Source organism: Phoca vitulina, unplaced genomic scaffold (assembly GCF_004348235.1).
Source record: "Phoca vitulina isolate PV1807 unplaced genomic scaffold, GSC_HSeal_1.0 scaffold25, whole genome shotgun sequence".
Taxonomy (NCBI): Eukaryota; Metazoa; Chordata; class Mammalia; order Carnivora; family Phocidae; genus Phoca; species Phoca vitulina.
The window spans coordinates 16,493,022-16,507,862 of NW_022589728.1; the positions used below are offsets into that span (position 1 = coordinate 16,493,022).

Here is a 14,841-nt window from a genome sequence, read left to right on the forward strand (position 1 = left end):
CCATATTCTCCCTTTCCTGGCAAAGGGAACTCTTTTTAGCTGGTAAGTTCCCTCTTGGTGCTGAGCTGGTCAATGGGATGATGCAAGCAAAATGAAGCTGTTCTTCCTTCTTTTTTTATGCAGTTATTCTCAGGTGTTTTATTGCACTATCTTGCTGAAATTTCTTATATAGACACCTGAGCTCATCCAGAGCTGTTTTTGTATGAGGATAGCTGTCTATTTGTTCATCTTTGTGGGGGAATGGAAGCTGGCGTCTCCTACTTCACCATCTTGGTAATATCATTCAAAATATTTCTAAATACAGTCACTATTGATAAGGAGTTCTCTGGGCAAGCTTTCATTATTAAATGGTTGTTCATAATATTCTCTAGAGCAGCAATGTCCAATAGAATTTTCCACAAAGGGAAATCTGCTAGCCACATGTGTCTGTTGAGCATTTGAAAAGTGGTTAGTGCAACTGAGGCACTGAATTTTTAATTTTACTTCATTTTAATACATTTAAACTTAAATAGCCACAAGTGGCTAGTGGCTACCATACTGTTCAGTGCAGCTCTACAGCCTTGCTACTCAAGGTACAATCTCAAAGCCCAGCAGTATCAGCATCACCTGGGAGTTTATTAGAATCTTGGACCCCACACCAGCTGAATTAGAAGGTACATTCTAATGCGATCCTTGTGATAATTCATGTGTATATTAAAGCTGATAAGCCCTGTTTTGGAGATTTTGCTCCTTAAATGAGGCTACATTAATTGGCTGGAGTTTTGGTTGTTTGTTTTGTTTCATTTTAATGTTTTCTCATTCTGAAAGAATAAATCAAATGACTGTCTAGGCCTGAATCCAAGGAGTATAAGACCTTAAACATACAATGTCTTTGTGTCCCAGTTTCCATGTATCTCATATACAAATCTCAGTTCCATAGCAACCTACATGGGATTTTTTTTTTAGCACCCTGCAATTATAAAGTATAATTTGCAATAGGAAGTTAGCATAATTTGAACTAGATAATGTTACCCCTGGAAGGGCCTATACAAATAACATTTAATAACTAAGAAAAGTCAGGCCTTCAAAATTCATTTTCCCTGATTTCATCCTTCCAGGCATCTCCTCTTGTCTCATGCCCCCAAGCCCACCTCTGCTCCTTCAAATGCTCCATTACCATATAGACCAACATATGGGCAACATACAGAAAGCTATAGATCAACAACTTGCTTTCCCCAGTGTGTTGTAATTGGCTATTCATGGCCACGTGTCTGTGACATTGCATGTGTTCTCCTTACCCAGAATTTTCTTTCCTACCCCTGACTGGCAAAAATTCAACTCATCTTTCAGGATGCTGGTCGTTTTTTTGTCCCTGCCCCTTAGCAAAGTGAATGAATCCCTGCCTCTTCTAAAGCTTCACGGTAACCCATATCTGCTGCCATATGGCATGTATCACACAATATCGCAAGGGTTTATTTATCTGTCTCTCCACCTCACTTTTAGCTCTTCGAAGAAAGAGAAACTACATCTAATTCATCTTGATGACCCTTGGGACCAGTACATTATTGGCATATAGTTGGAGTTCAATGAATATACAATGAAATAAAAGAAGAGATGTTTCTACAAGGTCTCATGGCTTTGGTCATAGCTGGAACTGGAAGCTAGATTTTCCAATTCCCATCCAGGCCAATGTTCTTTCTATTACATCCTATAGCATGTTTTAACACAGATAGCAATCTTGGAATATTTGGAGCAACAACTGAGAAAGAGAATTCCATTTTCCAAAGTGATACAGGTCAAAAGGGAACCAGAGCAATGCCACCTTAAAATTCATCCAATTTATTGGAGACTCCCATAGAGATTGTGTGTCACTCATATACCTGGCGAAATTAAGCAATGAAAATCCAAACATGGATCAGGAAAAGAACAAAAACAGAAAATGTATATTTAGGAATACCAATTTATGCCTATTAGGCTTTGTGAAAAGATGATAGACAGTTCTACATAGTCACTGCAGTGAGGAAAGTACAAATTTCATCTGCTGTTCTGACTGTTAAAGTGTGTTATGCTGACTACACTTAGAGGTTACCTGGGTAAATGGCCCAATAGTAATTGAAAATGATCGTGTGAGCAAGACTGGATGAGGGAGAGAAGGAAACACACAAAGATGGAGGGAATGTGTGCAGGTGGTAAGAGAAGGCAAAGCGACAGAAGGAAGGAGCTTGGATGAATAGCTGAAGATTTTAAAATTAACTTAATGGCAAAACTGATTTAATATGTGCATATGAACAAAGGGCACCTATTCCCCCCTTTCTTTTCTCAATTATGAAGGGTTCTCTTCCTTCTATTCTTACTTCCTTTTACTTGAGTTGTTTGGTTAAGAATAGGTGAAGACAATGAGTAACCAAGAAGATAATCACACATTCTGAAATATTTCTAAACTCTGTTTCAGTTTTCCATTGCTGCTGTAACAAATCACTATAAACCTGATGGCTTAGAATGACACAAATTTGTTATCTTCCCATTCTGTAAGTCAGAATTCCAACACAGATCTCACTGGGATAAAATCAAGGTGTCGACGGCACTGTGCCCCTTTCTAGAGGCTCTACATGAGAGAATCCATTTCCTACCATTTGAGTTGGTGGCAGAAATCAGTTCCTTGCATTTGCAGGACCGAGATCCCCATTTTCTTGCTGGCTGTCAGCTGAGGTCTGTTCCCAGGTTCTACAAGCTGGATCATGGTCCACTTTCCCCTTCTTCAAAGCCAGCAATAGTGGGTCAACCTATCTCACACTTCAAATCTCTCCTGCCTGTTCTTCCCATTGTATCTGTCTTCCTTCCGCCTCTCACATCCTTTGTTAAGGATACTTGTGCTTATACTGGATCCACCCAGATCCAGATGCTCCAGAATAATCTCTTTATTTTAAGGTTCATAACCTTAATTCCATCTCAAAGTTCCTTTTGGCATGTAAAATAACATTCAAAGATTCTAGAAATTAGGGCATGCAAATTCTTGAGGGCCATGATTCTGTCGACCACACCTTCCTTGACTAGACAGATGTACATCCAGGAGGCCACTTGGCTCTGCCTGCTGGAAAGACATCAGCTAGGAAACAACTTCAGACAAGATTAGGGGGTGAATTCAATGTAACTGCATATACATGCCATTAAAATGTCTCAGGCATTCACTCACATGGTCATTGAACAAAATTTATTAAGCACCTACTGTGGACCAAAAATCCTAGGGTAAGCATTGAAATAAAAGTTGGTCAAGTCCTAGTCCCTGCCCTGCAGAAGTTGACAGTGAAGTGACAGGCAGGAAAGTCAAGCAACTACAATGCCATATGGTGAGTGAGTGGTGAAGGCAGAGAGGAGGAAGAAGCCACATAGAGAAGGGGTTCAGAGGAGGCTTCTGGAAGGAAGTACAACCTTAATAATAGGGATGTTACGCACGAAAGCTGTGAGCTGTCTGGTGTGATGAAGTCTTGAATATATTTGGGGAAGTGATGGGAGATGGGGCCGGGAGGAAGGCAGGAGACAGTTCCCCAACATCATGTATGTGCTTCAGAGTAAAGAGTCTGGATGGCATCTCAAAGGCAATGAGAATCCATTAAAGGATTTAAGTAGACATGTAATCAGATTTTCTTGTTTTAAAGGTCACTCATGAAGCAGATAGGGAAGAATTAAAACAGTAAATTTGAAAATAATTTCCAACCTATTCACTCAGTGGGGAGAGATATCTATACAGCTTGTATAAAATGAAGACATAGAAGCAGGTATGAAAAGCTGTTAAATGCTACTTCCTTGTTCAGTCTCCATTTGTGAATTCTTCGTGGTAATTGTACAGGAACAATCTGAAGGCACATTTTTTTTTTTCTCAGATAAGCTGTTGTGGCCATGTTCCAGGATGATCTCAAACTCCTTCACTACCCACCAACACAGGATCTCCTTCCCCACACACTTGTCTCTGCTTTCTTCAGAGCACTACCTTCCCTACTCAATAGTCCTACTCAGTTTCCTGGGAAATGATATCACATTTTAAATCCAGTAAAAGATATTTCTATTTAAAGAAATCCTATACTTTCATGACATATTTTCTGAATATAAAAGTAATACATTTTATAGTCTAAAATTTGGAAAACTATAAAGTTTTGATGTAAATTCTTTCATCTTTTTTCTATAAGAAGGAACACTGTGATTATGTGATTATGCTCGAATGCTTTTTTACCTCCTTTTTTTTCTTATTATTTTAGGAGAATTATTTTAAAATAATGCTTTAGAGTAATATTTAAGGGCAATGTCTGTATAGAACTTTACTGTTTGAAAGCACCATAATTTACCTAACAGCAATTTACTAATCTCCTAGTATTGGTTCTTTCTTCTTTTCTTTTGCTTTTTTTTTTTTTAAGATTTTATTTATTTATTTGACAGAGAGACACAGCAAGAGCGAGAGACGGAACACAAGCAGGGGGAGTGGGAGAGGGAGAAGCAGGCCTCCCGCGGAGCAGGGAGCCCTATGCGGGGCTCAATCCCAGGACCCTAGGATCATGACCTGAGCTGAAGGCAGATGCTTAACGACTGAGCCACCCAAGCGCCCCTGCTTTTTTTTTGAGAGTATAATTAATACTGTAATAAACTATTTGAAGCACCTGTGATTTTTCTGAACATAAATGTACTACTTTTGAATTGTTTTTCTTTCACATGCATCCAGAATTTAATTTTTTTTAAAACTCATTAACGTATATCTGGAGCCAACTGTTTGATACTCCCCTCTCAAGAAAAACAAAGGGAAAATGGCATGTAAATACTGCCACAATTCTTTTTGGTGAAAGGATAGCCGGGACACAGGCAATATCTGAAATCTGCAGGAAAAGAATTATTTTAGAACAAGAGATTAGGAATACAGAGAGGGATACAAATGTTTAGTAAGCACTTACCATAGAACAGCCTCTATCCTAAGCACTGGGGATATAGCCATTGCAAGACAGACACAGCCTCACCCTCCCAGAGTTCAGTCTAACCAGGTAGAAACACTTAGGGAAATGACACTGGAGAATGATGTTAAAACCAATGCAAAAATTGCACCTATAAATAATTTTTTCAGGGCTACTGATTTTTAAGCCTCATTGTCTACTATTAATCCTCATCCTTCACAAATATTAATCAAAGTTACCTGCACATCTATACTAGTTTCTTTCATTAGGTCTTAGACCCTTGTGCATCAGAGAACATTTTGCCTTCGTTAGGACTGTAATATCTTGTCTTGGATTTTGAAAAATGGCTCCTTTCTCTGATAGAAGGTCATTCAGTATCTATTAGCCATACCGTACTGGTATTTTTAGATCCCCATTTGCAGGATCAGTGTTTGGGGAACACAGAACTCTTAGCCCCCTAGAGGGCATCCTCCAGGCAACCACAATCTTCTACTTGTCTTTTTAAAGGTTCCCTATTCATGTTTCTTAGTGTAAAATATACTATGAATGAACTAGATGATCTGCTTATCTTTTAAGATTTAAATGTAATCATTTCTCTCCCTCTTTGCACCAACCTAGGCACTTTTGAACTCAAAAGCTTCCATCTGCAAAGAATATTTGCAAAACAAAGAAGGACAAATGGTGGGGTGGGGGGGGTATAAACTTTTTCTGAAGAATGTGCTAAACTCTTTCACTGTTTAATAGATAAGAATGAATACTGCTGTTTAACTAGATCCAGCCTCTGAAATATCTAATTAAAACTGATGTGCTTATTTAGTTTCCAATTCATCACAGGTGGGCCCACATTAATGTGAAAATGAGAGTAAATTACCAGCATTTGGCAATCTCACTGAATGTCATTCACATTATTAGCTCAAACCTCAAAATGCATTTTAAAATGTGGTTCACAGGTAGAGCACTGTCTCTCCACACAAACAAAATTCTTCACTGGAGGGCTGCTGGAATTTCACTTTTGTATAAGGAGTTGCCAGTGGCCAAAGTCAAAACACCTACCCATGACCCCATAGAAGGTGCCCCTCAGAGAAGGTGGTAGGAAGCAAAGTTCCCTCTCTTCCCACTCATAAACATCTCCCGGGAATGACTGTGTAGTTTGGCCCAACTCTCTTCTAGCTTGTCAACCAGAACTTCCTATAAAATTCAGTTCATTTAACTTTACAGAGGACTTCTTTCCTAGTCGTCCTCGTGCAGGACTAGAAAAGCACAGCAGATTCCATGCCATCCCAGCAGATGGCCACATCCCTGCCGCAAGTGGGCCCTGAGACCATCGCCCTTTCTCTTTTCACATCTACAAAATGTAAAGTCATCTTCCAAATAATTGATTTTGAAAGGCTCTTTACAACAATATACTGAAATGTATACTGGAAATGCATAGATTAGAATCTTGGATGACAAAAGGACAGAATTCAACTTTGTTCTGTCTACACAGCATGCACAATGACTCATTCGTATCTCAGAATCACTTTTTATTTTCCACTTTTTCTACAGCTTCCAAATCCACATGGAAGATAATTTATTTCATCATTAAAGCACCCACTGTTATAGGCTAATTTATAAGCAGAATAAATTATTTCAGGGGCACAGAAAGGAAGCCAAGAAAGCTCCCACTTTAAACACATATTCATTCATATCTCCTTTACCTGCTTTTAATGCCCAAAGCCCTAAATGGAAATTTTTTTTATCTCAAAGTTCTGAACCTTTTGATTGAAAATCCAGATTTCTTGGCAAAGAATAAATAGATGATATGATGCTCAATCTCACTGGAAGTCTGGGAAATATAAATTAAAGCAACAATGAATTATCCATATTCACTACCAGTTTGATCAAAGTTTACAAAAACAGGAACATGCTGTGCTAGTGAGGAAATGGGACAATCCCCTTCTCATTCACTGGTGATAGGAGCTGAATTGCTACAAACTTTTCATAAAAATAGTCTAGCAAATTTTATGTTATATGTATTTTATCATAATTTTAAATGCAATAATGATAAATAATCTAGCAGTAGCTATTATAATTAAACATATCTAAACCCATTGGCTCATCTCCACCTCTCCATTTTTGGGAATCTAACAAAGAGAAATCAATACACTGGTACATAAGAGTATATGTCTAAAAAAAACCCAATTAATGCAGCATTATATGTGTCAGGGTAATAGGAGGTTAGCTGAATACACTGACTTATAGCTATACACTATGGAAAGTCATGGTGTTTATTAACCTGGAAAAATATCCACGAAATACATAGTTAAGTGAGAAAAATGAGTGGGGAGTGTTATAAATAAGCAGAAATACTGTGCAGTGGTTCAGAGCATGGACTCTGGAGCTAGATTGACTTTGTAGCCTATATTTTTAGCAGTTTGACGTTAGATAAGGTTCTTAATCTCTCTAAGATTCAGTATCCTCATGTATAAAATGAGTATACAAAAATGGGGATGTTGCCATCCATATCACAGGGTTTGAGTAAACACTAACTAAAAAAGGATGTAAATAGAATATAGAAAGCCACGGAGAAGGCATTCAATTAATGCTAATTCCCTTCTTCCTATGTCTCTAAAATGAATCAACTTTAGAGGCCTGCTTGACAGCCCTCACAAAGAGAAAGATTGGGGACCGTCAACAATAACCTGACTCAAAAGAAATGAGTGCAAACTTGAGGTTAGTTGACTCTGTGACCCTGGGTAAGTATGTGATTGTTTTGAGCCTCATCCCCTACCTCCTAGCAGTTTGTGTGAGGATTAAATCAGATACATGCATGTGCACATAGCTCTGTGTGTGTGTGTGTGTGTGTGTGTGTGTGTGTGCGTGTGCACATGTGCTCCTTGCTCCAGAGGTGGTATCCAAAATTTTAACACCTGGTATTGCATAGATACCATCTAAGTGGAATGATTCCTGGCTGTTGGCACATAATAGGTACTCAGTAAGTATGTTTTAATTCCTTTCTGTCATTAATTAAAAAAAAAATACTTGAATATTTTTTGAATATTTAATATAAGCTCAGTACTATGCTTTCCTTGATGGGAAAGGATAATTCTGATACTCGGCTAAGAAAAAGGCAAATAATATTTATGAAAAGGTGGCAGAACCAATTTCCACTCCTTTGCAATTGTTCCTAAAGTCAGTGTCCCACACCCATCAATAGAAAAATCAAAATGAAGCCAAACTCTCAATTCTTAACAGCAGTGTTATTTTAGCTGTCATAAGATGCCATGGCAACACAAACAGGGAAATCCGGAAAGGGGAGCTATACATTACAGTTCACAATCAAAGGCTGGGCAGGGGAATGCTAGGATCAGTGCTGTGATTTGCAGTGGGGGTGACACAGGCAGCTGCAGGCAAGGAGAGGTAACATCCGCACCAAAGAGAGCTAACTGACTAGGGGATCAGGTCTCCATGCCCCCTGTTTTGTCTGGGCCTCTGTTTCCTCATCAGAGTAAGTGAGGGCCCTAGGGCTCCACATCACCTGTAAGGGCCCTTCTCTCCAAACACTGAGCTGTTCTGAGTTCCATTCTCAGGGTTTTGAGAGTAAGTTTTAAAGGGGTGAAGACAGAACAATGAAATTCAGTGTGAAGTTGCAGGAAGAGTCTGACAGACCTGGATTTGAACCATTTCCACAATGTTCAAACCATCTCTCTCCAAGGAACTGGAAGTGCTTCAGTCAGAAGGGAAAGTCTGTACTCCCCGTGGGCGTAACAGAGCTCCTGAACTAAGTTAACACTAATGGAATTTGTGGTTGCTAAAAAAAGAGAACCACTACATTCCAAAAAATATTGTCTCATTAAACTGGGAGTTACTTGTTTCTCTCTTGTACTGAGATGCCTAGGGCAGTTGCAGTGGAATCAAACTCCTCTTATCCTCTTGCCCAGTCGCCATTAGAAAGACTGTGACACCTCATGGCCATGAGATAGTTGCTAGAAGTCCAACCAGCACACATATATTGTGCTGGAAGAAAGGAAGGCAGAGTGATCAACTTACCCAGTTTGCCTGGAACTGTCTGGGCTTTAAGACTGAAAGGCCCTTGTTTCTGGAACACTGACAATCCCAGGCAAACCAAGATAGCTGGTCACCCAAAAGAGAAGACAAAAGCTGAAAAAGAATCTGCCAGCCGGGTCTGTCCTGCCAGTTTAAGGATCTTTACCAGAGGTCCTATCCAAACAACTTCTGCTCATTGGCTGGAATTTACTCACATGGTGCCGATTTGCAAAGAAGGTGGGGAAATGCACATGGCCACCTAACTAAACTTTGTGTCCCGGTAGGAAAAGGCAAGATGGCTCTTGAACAGGCAGTCTCTTTCACCCTTAGTTAGTCTGGAATGGAACAGTCCATGGAACCCCATATTGTTCCTAAATCCTAAAACTACTGTGAGCGCAAGAGCATTCTTAAGAGTTCTGTTGTAAGTACCTGCCACAACAGAGGTGATAATGACTCAAGAATTTAGCAAATCAGAGTACCATTTAGTTGAGAAGAGTTGGGGTAGGCTATTACAACTGTAACTGCCTGAAGGCTCCCTGTGGGCTCTAGATCTCAGGGTCTTATATAAATTAGCCCCAGCAAGGGGGTAGGAAATGGTCTCCAGTGATTCCCCTCCAATGAGTGTGCATCTCTGTCTTGTATCTAAGCTCCAGCAAGCAGAAGAAGGAAGAAAGATGCACACTACTACCAGCACTGACAGGGCCCTGATTAGGGATTAAGCTTTCTCCAATCCCATCTCCACCCAACCACAGAGTGTCGTTTTGAAGAGTCATTTGTGGTAAATGAAGAGAGAGGAGCTATAAGGGCAAGAAATTGGTAGGAAATAATAGGAAAGAAGTGCTATCGTTTGATGAGGGTAATAACCTTTCTAAACTAGTGTCCTACTGCATTAGATTTTCCATGAAATTATTTAAAACAGCAGGGAATCAAACATCCCCACATTATTAACCTCTAGTGTGTGCTTACTGAAGAAAATCCAAAGGATATTTATGCGTCTCGTGCAGAGGTTGAACCTTAATGTCACAGACTGAAGCAATGAAGCTATGGAATCCTGAGCGTATTGTCTTCTGTCGATAACAGGACCCACAGCTGTATTTCTTGCCTGGTGAACATGCAAAATTGTTCTTCAGCCTATTGCGATAAGCAGAACGTCAGTCATCACTTTCTAGCTTTTGGCAGCTTATTACATAAAAGAATAGGTCTTATTTGCAGCTGGTCCTCCCCTTTCAGGGAGCCTTGGTTATGAGAAACACTGAAAAGTTGATACACAAACCACTGTATTTTTTTGAGACCCTGTCCTTAGAGTAAACACAATGGTATGAAAGCTTCACCACCATAGCCGTGATACTGTTATAATAAACCATTACACCACATACACAAATAAGAACATCCAGCCAGAGCTCATCACATTACCTGGGAGTAAATCTGTCACAATATGAGTCACTGTAGAAGCGCTATGGTCACACATATTGAATTATACCTAGGTTTTAGCATTAATTATAATTATTATGTTGTAACCACCATTTCATCATAAAAACTAGTTTCATTATGACATTTTATTCTTTGTTCCAGGACTTGCAAAATTCCCAAATTGCAATAGGAGTTTAAAAATAATGTTTGATCAAGGTTACAAAATGTAAGTTTTTACAGATTTATGGTTTTTTAAAACAGCATTCAAATAAATGATAATTAATATACAGGGAAGCTTGCTAAAACTGATTGGATTCCGTACTCCCTATAAGTTAGAAGGATTTAATTTTTGCATTTTTTGAAGAACTATGCATGTATAAATTATAGGTAGTTGTGAATTCCAAAGCTATAAATATACTGGAGGACCCTGGTGGTATCATACTGAACAGCTGTTTGCAGAGAATAAGCCTCTCCAGTACCCTGAGGAAGGCACAGAATACTGAAATGTTGGTGAAATGTTCAAATTGTTCAAAGAATGAATACCTCTGAAAACAAAAGGAAAATATGAATGATGTCCCTGGGTTTGTGGCTTGGTCTGAGTAAGCTCTGTCAAAAGCCACTTCCAGTCTTTCCTTTCCCCTCTCTTCCTTTCTCTTTTCTTCTCCTTCTCTCCCTTCCCTCCCCTCTCCTTTCCCTCCTGTCCCCTTTTTCTTCCAGGCAATTTAGTAAAAGCTATTAGCTAGAGCTGAGCAAGACAGGTATCAGCAGAGGGGTGGAGACCATAGTGGCACAGAGTAATGTATTAGAGCCCAAGCCCAGTGAGAATGGCACCCGTGAGGAGGAAGGGTGGCCCAGTACAGGGTGTTGGAGCCCGAGCAAGGTGAGGTGGGTATCCATGGAGATAGCAGTGGCCTAGTGCAGAGCATCACCCCAAGTAGATAAGAGGAGGTGGGGTAATTCAAAACAGAGTGTCCAAGTTGGTGCACAGTGTGCCAGACATCCTGTAGGTCTGGGATCTGGAGTGAGATTGGAGGGCATCCTTGCAGGAAAGGGACAGCGAGGCTGCTGTGGTGTCCAGGCCTGAAAAGGTAAGGAGGGCACCCACGTTAAGTGTTCAGTGGTACAGCATGTAGTGCTGAGTACCAGCAGGGTACAAAAAGTGTCTCACAGAGGGATGGTGGGGCACAAGTGAGGGCAGAAGGGTGTCTGTGAGTGAGGGCGGCACACGCAATTGGGTGGACCCTGAAGGGCTTGAAGAAGCCTTCATTCATGGAGGAAAAGGCAGCACTGGCCTGGCAAGGAGTGCCAGAGCCCAAGAGAGAAGGTGTAAGTATCGTGGGGAGAGCAACTAAGCCCAGGTGACTGAGCCCAAGCTGGATGAGGGGGATGTTTAGGTCGGAGGGTCTCAGAATGGGGTGTCAGTGTCTGAGTGGGATGAGAAGAGTGTCCAGATTGGGGGGTGAGCAGCCCAGCAGCAGAGTTAGGACTAAGCAAAGGTTAAGGTCCACAAGAAAGGATAGCCTAGTACAGCATATCAGAGCCCTAACATGAGGGTGGGGGGCATTTATAGATGAGATATATTTATAGGGGGATAGGAAATGGTGGTGGTGACCATCAGAGAATATCAGAGCTCAAGTAGGGTCAAGAAGGTGTCCAATATAGGAATTTGCCCAGGGTCAACTGTCTGAGCCCAAGCAGGGGGAGGAGACCAAACCCACAGAAGGGAGTCTTACAGACTGTCAGAACCTAAGCAGGATGAAGGCATGAGGAGGAGAGTTCATGGAGTTGGGGGGGCATCGGTGGCAGTGGTAAAGCATGAAATTTTGGAGTCCAAGTGGGATGAAGTGGGTGTATTAGGGAAAGGTGGGCTCATGCTGATATCTGAAACTGAGCTGGATAAGTATCGTGCTCATGCTGGGGGTGAGGGACCACCCACAACAGGGAGTCAGGTGGAGCAGAGTGTCCATGTGGGACTGGAAGGGAGGGGGTGTTGTAGCAGCAGTGTAAGAGTTTGGCTACAGCAACAGACTGATCAGTAAGTAAATACGTGAAGGATAATGGGAATCAGGTTTCTCACCGTCAAAGAAGAGAATTTCAAATATGGAAAGGGAGAAAACAAGAGTGAGACAGGTGCCATTAGGTTGGAATTTTAAGTATTGGTATGAATTCATGGTTTTAAATATATTTAGATAGATACAGAAATACATATGGATGCAAATGTGTGTGTGTGTATACATACATGTATTATCTAGCCAATTCCCCTGAGGAGGCCTAGAAGTGACACCCCAACAGCAAAGAACACACCTAGTGCCCGATCCCGATTTGTAAACACAATGTTTCAATTAAAAAAAAAAAAATCAAAACTTCTTGCAGAAATGGCTGAGTCCAGAGCTGGGACAGGGATATTGTAGAGTGAGCTGAAACATTTTTGTGTGCCAGAAAGCAAGTGCTCAAAAGCCAACAGAGACATGTCAAAAGGGAACAATGCCGGCTGGGGCTCCTGCTGGCCCAAATCTGAGACAATTTGAGTATCAAATCCAACAATGATAGTAATACATTTTTAAATCATTCAATAATAATAGGAATCCATGAGTCCATACCTATATAAATAAATAAACAACAAATAAATGTATAAGTGAGAAATTTAATTGGGTGGGGGAGACATGTCTGACAGACACCACCTTAATCAGTGATCAAAATGAACATCCACAATGGAATAAATCAAAATTATGTGCTCCCCGATAAAATGCAATAAGAACAGCACAGCCAAAGATGTATAGTCTGAATCTAATCATTAGGAAATAGACAATCCCAAATTGAAGACAATTTAACAAAATAGCTGGACTGTAATCCTCAAAGTTACATGGCCTTGGAAGTCAAGGAAAGACTGAGGAACTAGTCCAAATTGAAAGAGAATCAAGAAACCTAATAACTAAATGCAGTGCATGATTTTAGACTGAATTCTTTTGCCCTTAACGCCACTATAGAGCCAAAATGTATGTGCCAAAAGAAGGGCAAAAGAGCAACAGAAGTTCCAACAAGGGAGACTATCTAGCTAAAGACTTCAGGAAAGCATCATTGGAAAAGATGGTGGGCAACCAGGAATGGGTGGCATTTTATAGATGCTCAGGAGAGAGAAATCCAAATGAACAAAAAAGCTTAAGCAAAACAAAGGAGGAAGAACAAGATACCCAAGTTGATAGAAGAATAGAATGCACAGAGTAACACCATAGCAGATGAAGATAAAAGGGTAGAAATTTGACCATACTATAAATTTCCATCTCAGATCTGTGTAATTTTGTTCAGGAACCACTACCAAACATTAGTTTTAAGAAGTTAATTGCCCAGTGAATCAATATTTGGCAACAATTTTGAGAAAAGATTAGAAAGAGGAGAGAGTGGGATTTGAGGAGAGTCAATTTGAGGTACAGTATGGGATCTGTCACTTATATTCCTCATTGATCTATGGATTCAAATCTGAATTATGGGAGAGAGTTGCTATAAAGAACCATTATGAACTACATGGGCTCTTACTGAAATTTGTATGAACTATTCAGAGCCCAATACAGGTTACTTTTTAAACTATATAATGGTAGTTATTACAAATAGAGGTAAAGAATACCTCCCAGGCAGCTGCTACTGGAATGTGTTGGAGCACAGAACAGACTCAGCAGCTGAAGTAATGGAGCCAAATAGGCTAAAAAAGAGTTTAAAGAGAACACCACCTCAGATCTTGGGGTTTTCTTTGCAGGTGGCTGGCCAAATGCAAAAGTAATAACACAAGCATAGAAAAAGAACACCAGAATAAGTCAGAGGAAAAGGCAGATGACCTGCTCAAGACAAAATGAACAGTTTATGAACCCACCTGAAACACACTCTGGGAATTCTTTGAACTGAAAGGAACTTGATTTTACTGCGTCTGAGGAGTCATCATGACATTGATATTTTGTCCATTTATTTGTTCTGAAATCACTTTTATACCCAGCTATTTATAACACACTTGCTATTAATGACTTTAAGATACACCATGGTAGGAAATAACTGTAACTAGACACAAACACACATAATCACTCTGCCAGTTATGCATAACTTTTAGACCTCTGAAGAATTAAAGACCTCGCTTACATAATTCATGAGATATATCTATCACAAAATGTTTCTAACTTTTTTCTTTAATTCTCCATTTTGAAACAGAGATTTACAGGAAGTTTCAAAAATAATACAGAATTACCTCATGTAACCTTTACCCATCTCCCACAACAGTCACATCTTATATAATTGTATTACAATATCAAAACCTGAAAATTGACATTGGTAAAATGTGTAATTCTATGCCATTTTGTCATATGTAAATTTATGCAACCACCATCACATCAAGATATGGGACAATTCCGTCACCTCAAAGATCTCCCTATGGCTACCCCTTTATAGTCATACACACACACACACACACACACAAACACACACAAACACACCCTAAAAAATCTTCCCT

The 14,841-nt window shown here is 40.0% G+C and overlaps 1 long non-coding RNA gene across 1 annotated transcript in view; it reads right to left on the reverse strand.

Annotated features, from left to right (window-relative positions):
• LOC116643119 overlaps window positions 1-14,841 on the reverse strand; it is a 153,241-nt gene that overhangs the window by 39,586 nt on the left and 98,814 nt on the right. The window lies entirely within an intron of this gene.